Source organism: Ursus arctos, unplaced genomic scaffold (assembly GCF_023065955.2).
Source record: "Ursus arctos isolate Adak ecotype North America unplaced genomic scaffold, UrsArc2.0 scaffold_16, whole genome shotgun sequence".
NCBI lineage: Eukaryota > Metazoa > Chordata > Mammalia > Carnivora > Ursidae > Ursus > Ursus arctos.
The window spans coordinates 29,503,806-29,514,835 of record NW_026622830.1 but is presented as its reverse complement, the minus strand read 5'-3'; the positions used below and the strand labels follow the sequence as shown (position 1 = coordinate 29,514,835).

The following is an 11,030-nucleotide window of genomic DNA, read 5'->3' as shown; positions in this document are numbered from 1 at the left end:
GTTCCCTCCCTGACGCAAGCAACTTTGATTCCAATTGTCTTTGCTGAGGTTTCAGTGGCTGAAACTCCAGTGTCTAATAGTATCCAGGACCTCACAACAGAGGACAAAGGGTGGGCAGAAGGTGGCTGCTGGGCAGTGGAGAGGACAGGGGACATAAAAAACGGTCTCCCATACCTAATAAAGCTCAGCATAACCCTTCCAGTGATGCAGCAGTCGCGCCCCGAAGAATAAACCCAAGAGAAGCAGGGTATATTCCACCAAATAGACATGCTAAAGAATGTTCATAGCAGCTTTCTTTATAAAAGCCAAAGAACAGAAGCAGCCCAAAGGTCCAGCCACGGGAGAATGGATAAAGGAAGTGTGCTATGTGTAACATTTTTGTACAAGGGAATGTTCTTCAGCAATAAACAGAACCCATTTACTGATACCCTCCAACATTACATTGAACAAAAGAAGCCAGAGACCGAAGAGTGTATATCGTATGACTCCACTTAAGGGGAAGCTCACGAAGAGGTGAGGTGAATCTGTGAGGACAGGAGAGAGATTGGGAGGAAGGGAATGACTGAACAACGTCAGGAGGGAACTCTCCCGGGTGGAAGGGATATGTATCTTGATCTGAATGGTGGCCACACAGTGTACATACAAAGATCCACTGACTTGGACATTTAGGATTGGTGCCATTTGTTATATGTATGTGTGTGTACCTCAATAACTATTCAGATATCCGTTCCTGGCCAGAAAGAGGGGGCTGGTTGCGGGGGGAGGGAGTTTAAGGAGGGGTTGAGAAGGAGAGAGGAAGAGAAGAGAAGAGAAGAGAAGAGAGAAGAGAAGAGAAGAGAAGAGAAGAGAAGCAAAGCGAAGCGAAGCTACACACTGGCTTCCTTCTCGCATCTCCTGGTCTGACCACTAAAGCTTCCGTCCCACCTTGAACCGTGCCCTCCGACCTCTCTTTATCATGGGTTTAGCAAAGGGGTCTTTTTCTAAATACACAGAGGCTGCGAAGCTGTTCCTCACGCCTCCAGCACCCACTCCGCCTGCCGCGGCCACACCTGGGCGCCAGGGGTTGGAGGGCCCTGTCCCCTGACTCCTGCCCACGAACTCCCTGCGAACCCCCCAGACCCAGGCCGGCCGCCTCGGCGCCCCCGCGGTTCCCTAGAGGGCCGGAAGGTGGCGCCCGCGGCCCCGCGGAGGCCGAGTTTCCCATGGAGGCCGGGGCTCCCCGTCCCCTTCCAGGACAGCCGGGTCTGGGTCTGGCTCTCTGCCTTTCCTTCCTCCTTCGGGGCTTCTTCGGTCCCCGGCCGCTCCCTGCAGGGAGGTGCTGTCCGCATTCGGGAGCACGGGGTCCAGCGGCCCGTGTCCTCCCCTCCCACCCTGCCCTGGCCCGGGTTCTCCTTCCGGTGGACTCAATTTAGAGGGGAGGGTGTGGCCGCCTGCACCCGGGGGGCAGGGCGACCCGCGGGAGGAAGGGTCGGCGAGGGGACGCGGGCTGGCGTCAGGTTGCTAAACACGCACAGAGTGCTCAGAGCTGCCGCTGCCGCTGATGCTGACGCCACCTGCCCCGCACCCCGGGATGAGACGTGGAGCTGCCGCCCGCCCCGCCCGCGTGCCTCAGTCCCCAGGACTGGGGGTGTGGGGGGGGGGCCTGCCTGCGTCCTGGTCTCCAGGCTCCATCTGCACCCCCCATCCCGCCCAGAGCCACCCTCCAAAACCGTCTCGCTTATACACTAAAGGAGGGGATTGCCGCAGGGGTCTCACGCCTGACTGGTGACGACCCCTTTTTGAAAAGTTCCTGTGGGACCCCAGGTGTGACTGGGGTGAAATGGTGGGGGGGGAGTCCCCACTCTCCCACAGATCCCCCAATCTCCGTGGGCCACCACGTCTGAAAACCCGGGGTCGAGTTAAGCTGGAAGCTGAAAGAGGGAAAGAATACTTGGGGCGCAGTGCCTTCCCTGCCGGCTACGTGAACTTCCTGGCTACCCTCAGAAGGGGCCAGCTTGTCCTCACTCCTCTGAGATAGTCGAATAGGTCCTATGTGGATATCACAAGATAGACAATATTCTGTAAGAGCCGCAAGTGTGAAAATCACCTGTAAAGTTCTGTAACTAAATTATAAGCAGAGTACCTTTGGGTGGGGGTTCAGAAATGCATGGTGGGAAATGGCAGGTGGGCAGTTTGCCTTTAAGAGGAACAGAGAAAGAACTCCGAGTTCCCACTGTATCAGAGACCTTAAATTCAAACAGACAGCACAGGGGTGGAAGTAGGTAAGCAAGGGCCATGTGGGTCACCTGCACCTCTGATCTTCATAAGGAATCCCACAGTCCAGTTCCCTCCACAGGCCTTGTCCCAGATAGGACTCCCAAGGAGCCAGAAAGGCCCTACACACAGCCCACAGAAGGCAGGGAGATGAGGAGTTCACCCCCCGGCCCCCCATGTCAACCCATGGAGCCAACACACCCTGGGGTCCAAATGGAAAGGGACAGAGAAAACCATGGGCAGGAACACCTACTGTGTGCCAGGCCCTCAGCTAAACCCTGAACTGGACCTTCCAGTGGAGGTCCGGAGTGGAGAGGAGGCAGTGAGAAGCAGCTTGGTTTCTGTTGGTTTGTGGCATCTTTGCCTTTCAGTTTTTTGTTGTTTTCTTTTTTTAATGAGAAAATGGCTTATTGAGGAAGGAGACTCACTTAATGCTCCTCCATGCCTGCCTGTCCTTCTCTCGCCTTGGGGAAATAAATAAATAAATAACATCCGCTCCTTGATCTGTATGCACAGGAGAAACAGAACACCCTGTACTTTTCGAGCAGATAAAGGAGAGAAGAAAAAACTGCTGGCTCAGCCAGGCAGGGAGGAGGAGGAGGAGGAGGGGGGTGGGGGGGGAGGGAGGCGCAGGGCAACAGACACTTGTCTTCTTGCTCCTGCTTCCATGGCAAAATGAGGGTGGGAGCCTGGAGCTCCCATGTCCCCGGGCAGCCCAAGCCTAGTAGCTTGGAGAAATCAGGCCCAGCCACCTGTGGCATGAGCATCCCACCCTCACTCAAAACGCCCCAGGCCCCACCTCTGCTCTGGCCTGCAAGCCGCCACCTCCCCCTGCTGCCCAGAGCCAAAAGTGCCCTGACTGAGCCTGCCCAGGAAGCCAGTCTGGAAAGGAGGTGACAGCAGGGGGAGAGGAAAGGAACAGAGGGAAGAAAGGCCCTGTCCCTGTGGCAGGGTCACCAAAGAAAGAAGGATGAAGACTAGGAGATCAGGCGACAGGAGGGGCATTAGCCACCAGGCACGTGTCCGTGTCACTGCATCCCCCTCAAATTTACCCTCGCCAAATACCAGAGAGGTGCTGTAGTCCTGGCCTCTGCCTGAGCCCCTCTTGGAAACGCCCAGAACTGAGCTGGGGGCACCAGATATCTCTGTGTGCTTCCCCAACATAGTTAACCCTGCTGGACCCCTACCCATCCCAAGGCTCAAAGCTGAACACATCCTTAGGGGAAGGCCCGCCCTCATCCGTCAGGTCAAGCCATGTCCAGCCCACAGCCAGAATCACGGTGGCCTCTACCCTCCGCTTCCCCACGCACTCGCCTGCCTCCTCCATCAGAACTGTACCCCTAGAGAATTGCGGGGCCTGCCCCAAGTGTCGCCTAGGTCTCTCACTGACCAGGAACATCACCCAGCAAGTCACTGAGCACGAATCATGTCCCAGGCACAAGGAAGGCCTCAGCATGTCAGCCCTTTACCCTCCAGACCTCACTGACCTTTCTGGCTTCAGTTCTCACTCAGACACCGCTGCACGTACACACATACCCCAACTTCACTGAAGTCTGGGGATCCCCCGCACTGCCCACCTGAAGGCCTATAGAGGAGACATCCCTCCCTTACACGTGTCAGAGAAGCTGACTCCGGCTTCTCTTAACATGCACACCCTCGCGCAGGGCACTGGGGCTGGGCAGCAACGTGCCTGCACGGACCCACCCGCAAGGCCCGCTCCACTGATGTTTCCTGAAGCAACAGACACCCTGCAAATGGGAGTTCCTTACACTAGTTGGGCTCTGCGATCACCCCCGCATACACCCACCCTCCCACCCCTGTCGCTCTTCTGTTCCCAAAGCACGGACATCTCACCCCAGGAAATCCTATGCTAGGATTCAGTAATGCAGCCCCACAACCCCTGAGTAGTGTGCGGTCCCAGGCTACACTGGAGACCCCCTCCCCAAGCTGTGGGAGTGAACCGCAAGGAGAGCAGTGGTCCAGCTCAGCGCAGGGCGCCCCTTCCTCCTGGAGTCCGCTTCAGCTCGCCTAGCGGTTGGCAGATCACTTCCTTCCCCCCACAGTGGCCACTGCAACAAAAAGACTGCCACAAAGGGCCAGCTTCCAGGTGCCCCATGCCCTTCCCAAGTCTCCCCTCACAAGAAACAAAAAAACCTTACCATCCTTGGCTCCCCTCTGAACACAGGCTACTCCCAAATGTATCTGCCTCACTGTCCTTTTCTCAAGGTCACCTCATTATGAATGACCCATTTCCCAGAGGAGAACAGTATGGCCAAGACAGTTAGCCCACCTGGCTCACCTCATCTTACCCTTAAGGGTCCAGACTCCACCAGCTAAAACACTTCAAAAGGGCCTACCACTTCGGATCAGTTGGCCTTCTCCCTTCCTATAAGCCCCATGTTTGCTCCTGCAGGGCTCTGGGGGCCACCTGGACCCTCCCCTAACCAACCCTAGGGACTTGCAAGTCTCACCTCCAAACAAATACTCCTAGTGCGCAAGGGCAGTAGCCCTACCTCAGTTTCCCTGGAGGGACCCCTCTCTGCTTCAGATTTCTAACAGAAGGGCGGGGGGAAGCTTGGGGGGCTGGTCCAGGGGAATCTCTTTGGACTGCCTGGCAGGTCTGGGGAGGGATTTGGATTCTCCTGGGCCCCCTAGACAATGCAATTATTCTTCAAATGTAAAAAATGCCCAGAAATCCCAGACCAGCTGCTTTGCACAGCCACCCAGACAAAGGGGCTCTGTGTCTGCACACAAGGCCCCTCCCACTCCTCAACCCCAGGGAGGGGCTGGGCCCAAACTCCTCCCAGCCAGACCCTCCCCACCCCTCCTCACCCTGGCCAGGCAGCCAGGAAGTGAAAGAGGCCCGGCCAGGCCTGGCCAGCCACAGGGGCATGAAGGTGGACAGTGAGATGGTGTAAGCATGGGGACAGGGCAGGGGCAGCCTGGGAGCCCAGTCTCTCCCTTACCAGGTGATCCTAGACTAGTGTCTTCCCTTCTCTGGGTCCCACCTTGCCAATACCTCTGAACTCACCCCAAGGACACAGCATCTGTACCCCCACCTCCTGGACACATTGGTTTAAGCCCCATCTGATGCTTAACTGCCTCCTTCAGTCTTCCAGCTTTCCCATCTGTAAAATGGGCACCGGTACGGCTACGTGGTAGGACAGCTGGGAGGATCACATGAGACAGCACAGGCAAAAGGCGTGGCCAGGGCCGCCTCTGAGAGAGCAGAGAGGGGAAAAGATCCCTGAAGAGACCGGGACAGAGACGGGAGGCCCGGGGGCTTCTCCTGGGGCCCAGGGCTCCATCTCACTTGTAGAAGAACTCCAGTCGGCGTCTGAGCTCAGACCCAGGCCTCAGCCCTAGCCCCAGCCCTAGCATCAGCCGAGACCTTGACCCTGACCTCAGAGTACACCACAGCCCGTTTCACTGACCTCCAACTCTGAGTCAGCCAACATCCTACCCAGTTCTGGAGGGTCGGGCATCAGAGACAATGGTCACCAGCTAACCCCAAGCTCATAAAAGGGAAGGCGTGGGAACCTCATTCCACAGAGCCCACCCACCAGCAGTGTTCTCTGGTTTTCACAGGCCAATGTGGGGACAGTGCTCTGGGGGCCCCATCTTCCTTCCTGGCACTTAAACTTCTCTCCCAACACAATGTCTTTGTTACCCATCTCTCTGCCTCACAACCAGATGTGTAAAGTCCCGGAAAGCACAGCTTTAAAACGTCTTTTTAAGCCTTTTCAGAAGAGAAGCAGAGAGCCCACGCTGGAGAGAGGCAGCCCGAGACGGGGTGTACAGGGGGACAGAGCCAATGGCACAGCCCACACAGGCGATGGTAGGCAGGAGGGGGAGGCATTCCTGGAGAGGTAAGCACTGTGGTCTGGCCTCCACTTCTCTTGAGGCTCTGCAAGGCAGGATAGACCCAGGAGGATTGTTCCAGGACCCCAGCTTATAGGGGCCTATAGAGACAGACTGTGGGGATGACCCAGCCCGGGTGAGAAGCCTGGCTGGGGGTGGAGGAAGGGAAGCAAGCCTGGAAAGAAGCCAGAGAAAAGGTAGAGTCCTTCTGATGGGCATAAAGCTCAGCTGGCCCCCTCAATGACTGGGCAGCCAGAGAAATGGAGGTAGAGATGGGCGAGGGCAGAGCCCAGGACCATATTCCTGCCCCCATAGCCACACTCAAAGAGCTTTGCCCCACACTCCACCCTGGATATCCCACCCTGAGCAAAAGTAAGTAAGTGGTTCATACTCTGACCATAGATCAGGTCAGGGGCTGGTCATGACTGCTTCCAAACAATCAGCAATGAGCCTTTCCCGATCGTGGCCAGCCCGCCAGCTCAGCTTCCGTCTCCGACGCCTGCCCCTCACAGCGCGTGCCCTGGGTTCCCATCCTTGTGCCTGACTGCATGCACACATCCTCTCTGGCCAGGTGGGCAGCCACCTCTCTGCAAGCAGGGCCCACGTCCTTCCCCTCAGATCCCAGAGCTTCCAGATGCAAGCAAACCCCATGGCCCCTCAGCCCAAAGAGAGGTCAGGGGGCTGAGACAATGACTGCCACTCCTGGGTGCTCCTGGAAAAGAGGAAACTGCCCCAGATGGCAGCCTCCACCCCAACCAAGGTAGCCTTGGGAGAGAGAGCCATGAGCCCTTGAGCTCTAGTTTCCCCAGCTGTAAAATGGGAATACTAACACGGCAATAATCCCTATTAGCCAGCCTCCAGGGCCCCCCAGCAAAGTCCTAAGGGCACAGGTCTCACTGTGGCTCCCCTCAGCAGCCCTTAGGATAAGATCCCATGGCCTGGATTTCCTCCCTCTGAGCAGGACCCCACACCCAAACTCTGAATCCCCCTCCAGGAAGTCATCAACCACACAAGTGTAAGAGACCACAGAATCGATCACTGTCCTAGTGACCACACTGTTATGGGACTGCCCTTGGCGACAGCAGACCAGACTGTGGGCAGAGGAGAGCTGAAGGGAGATAGTGCTCACGGTGACTCACTCCTCTGGGAGGAAGTGCTCCTAAAAGGGTGAACTTGAGAGAAAATGAGCCTCAAGGCCAAGTTTCCAGCCCTGTTTGAGGCACCCAAGTCACGGTGGCCCTTGGGGAGCCCCGGAAAGAGACACTTCTGTCCCTCCCTTCTCTGTTCTCTCTCTCTCTCATACACACACACACACACACACACACACACACACACACACACAAAATATACTTCCTTATGGTTCACTTATGATCTAGCTTGATAAATAGTTCGCTCATTTGAGGCCACACTAGCACACCATGGTTTTCATACAGGTCCTCCCTGGGATGAGATAGCTTGTTTTTTTTTAATACCAGTGGTTTGAATCTTTACCACTAAAGAGATGCGTGACCTAAGCCTCGGTATCTTCACCAGTAGAATGGGGATAAAGAGTGCCCACCTCACAGGGTTGACTGTGGCAATGCAAAATACTTAGCCCAGAGCCAGGCACATAGCAGCAATAGTTCTTAGATTTGTTTTCCTACAGGCCCAAGTGCATGCTAGTCAGGGTCATGGTGGTGGCCTGGGCCAGGAGACCAAATGTGGTGGGGATAGGGGAAGTTGAACCAGCAGAGAAGTCACAGACCTTCCTGCAAGACGACTTCAGAGCAAGACCTCCAGAGAGAACCACCCCACCCCGCAGTGATACTGCCACAGCCTGATGACAGGGGAAGAACAGAGCATTAGGACAGAAGGGCCACCCCTCTTACTGGGGATGCTTGGACCTCCCAGGCAAGGCGTGTGAGGCTGAAAGTGCAACAAAAGGACAATCCATGTGGGCACCAGCCTCCAAGATGGCAGTCAATGACCCTTGTCTCCAAGTACTTGTCCCCTCCCACACTGACCTGTGTAACCAAGAGGACATCAGCGAGGTGACAGAGCATGACTTCTGAAACTGGGTCAGAAAACACTGTGGCTTCGACCTTGCAGGAGAAGCCAGTCACCCACCACCTTGTGAGGACACTCCAGAAATCCTATCGAGAGGCCCGTGATGCAACAGACTGAGTCTACCAATGGCCAAACCATCTTGCCAAGCTGCGAGTGAACCACCGGGAAGCAGATCCTCCAGCCCCAGTCCAGCCTTCCAGTGAGTGCAGCCCCAGCTGACATCTTGACTCAACCTCCTGAGAGACCTGAAGCCAGGAACACCCACTAGACTGCTCCCACACGTCTCACCCACAGAAACTGGGAGGACAGTAAATAGCTGTTTTAAGCTGCTATAGTTTGGGGTCGTTTGTTACACAGCAATAGGTAACTAACACAGTCAGCAATTCTGTCTCCCCAGAGACCCCCAAGGTAAACCCCCCCCCCCCCCAGGCAGCCTTTCCATTCTACTCAGGATCCCAGTTCCCTTTTTTTTCTGAAATTCAGGGCTGTGTTAGAGTGAAAGAGAGGCTGGCCCAGGCCCTACAACCAACAAGTCCAGGAGATAGGAACTCTCACTAGGCTCGCCTGGAGATTTTTACAAATGACCAATACCCAGCCCCCATGCCGGGTCATTTAACTCAGACCCTTTGGGTGGGACCGAGCATGGTCAGGGCCCTAAATGATATTCACATGTAGCCAAGGCTCAGCACCACCGCTCCCTGCGCGGACTCCAGGCTGGCCCGGAACATCCAGGGTCCACCTGTGCGGAAGCAGGCGGCAGAATAACAGCAAGGCCAAGCAGTGCCCAAGATCCACTCCCTCCCCCAGCTCGGCCGGAGGGTCTCCCCCTCCTCGCCTCCCCTGCGGCCCTGCAATGCCAGCCCCACGCCTCTAGTGCACCTCGGGCCAGACAGTCCAACCTCTGGCATGAGAACTGCTCCCTTAGAGAGGACCCGGCGTGCAGGACAGGGGTTAGCTCTCAGTGACCCTGCGCAAGCCTCTATTTCCCCACCTATCAAACGGTAATGGCCACCACATCTGCTCTGCTCTCTCATGGGTCCTAGGCTCCCCCTCAGATGTCTTCAGAGAGATTTCTATGTTTCGCCCCCCACCCTGAGATGCAGCCCGGCCTGGTGCTGGCTGCATTAGCCCCGGGGGAGAACACAGCAATGGATTAAAGAGAGAAGGTAGGACAGGGATGTGATAACAGCTGTGATGGTGACTGAAGGAGAAGACGGGACAGGAACCGAATGGGGGCAGGGAGAGGAGTCAGAGAAGATTTCCAGGAGAGTCCTGAGAAATGAGCTCTGATGGGGGGGAGGGGCAAAGGCTCAAAGGCGCTGCTTACAAGATCAACGCTCAACACCACTCATCCCCCCTCTCCAGGACGCATCCTCCAAGCTCCAGGCCAGGGAGCCCCCTGGCGCCACGTGGCCACGCTCACCTGACCTTCCTCTGCAGCCACAGCAGCCACCACCTGAGCCACTCTGCGGGCGTGCAGGGCACCCCTCAGCTGCACACCTAAGCTTGCCCCACGGGGGCGCCCAGGAGAAGGAGCAGGACGGTCCCACAGTCCCTCAGCAACAACACAGGCACTGCAGACTCGGCGTGGAGCAGGGTGAAGAGCAGTGAGAAGTCTGGGTGGGTACGGGGCCTGGGGGGGGGAGGGGCAGGGGCAGGGGCGTGGGGGAGGATGTCTTAGCTGCGTCTAAAGCATGGCGGCACGTTCCAGGCCCAGGCTGTAGCCAGTGGGGAAGCCGCTGGAGAGAAGTACCAACCAGGCAGGAGAGAAAACGGGACCTGAGGGGAGAGGGGTGAAAATGGGGGCAGGAGGAAGCAGGGGCCAGATTTTCATTCATTCATTCAAAAATGTTTTGTCCTCACACCCATGAGGAGGGCTACTATCAATAATAAATAACAAGGGCGGGGCACGATGAACAGAAACCGGCACCCTTGTGCGCTGTTGGCAGAAATGTGAAATGGTATGGCTGCCGTGGAAGATGGTGCGGCAGTTCCTTTAAAAATTAAATAAAAATTAAATAGAGGGGCGCCTGGGTGGCTCCGTTGGTTAAGCGGCCGACTCTTGGTTTGGGTCCTGAGATGGAGCCCGGTGTCAGGCTCTGCACCCAGTGCACAGAGTCTGCTTGGGGTTCTCTCCCTCTCCCTCTGCCCCAACCCCCCTCACCTTCAAATGAATGAGTGTAAAACTTAAATATAAAGTTATCATCTGACCCAGCAGTTCCACTCATGGGTATATATGTGAAAGAATTGAAAGCAGGGTCTTAAAGACATAGTTGGACACCCACATCCATAGAAACGCTACCCAAAATAGCCAAAAGGTGAAAGCCGGCTAAGTGTCCTTTGGCAGATGGATAAACAAGATGCAGTAGACACATACAATGGAGTAGTACTCAGCCTTAAAGAGGAAGGACATTCTGGCATCTGCTAAAACATGGATGCTCCTTGAGGACATTATGCGAACTGAAATAAGCCAGTCGCAATAGGACAATCACCGTATGATTCCGCTTATGTGAGGGACCAAGAGTGGTCAAATCCATAGACACAGAAAGTAGAGTGGTGGCTGCCAGGGGCCGGGAGAGGGGGATATGGGGAGTTAGTGCTAATGGATTCGAATAGTTCCAGTTTTGAAAGATGAAGAAAAGTTCTGGAGCTGGACGGGGAGCTTGGAGCAGAGCAACGTGAATGTCCTCAATACCACTGAACTATATACTTAGAAATGGGTAAGATGGTAAATTTAATGTTATGTATCTTTTACCACAATAGAAACGGTAAAGACAATGGGGCGCCCGGGTGGCTCGGTCGTTACGCGTCTGCCTGCCTTCAGCCCAGGGCGTGATCCCAGGGTCCTGGGATCGAGCCCCGCATCGGGC

At 55.9% G+C, this 11,030-nt stretch overlaps 1 protein-coding gene across 3 annotated transcripts in view; it reads right to left on the bottom strand.

Annotated features, from left to right (window-relative positions):
* Nucleotides 1-11,030, bottom strand: part of SMOX (spermine oxidase) — a 44,920-nt gene that overhangs the window by 21,993 nt on the left and 11,897 nt on the right. The gene's annotated exons all lie outside the window — the stretch shown is intronic.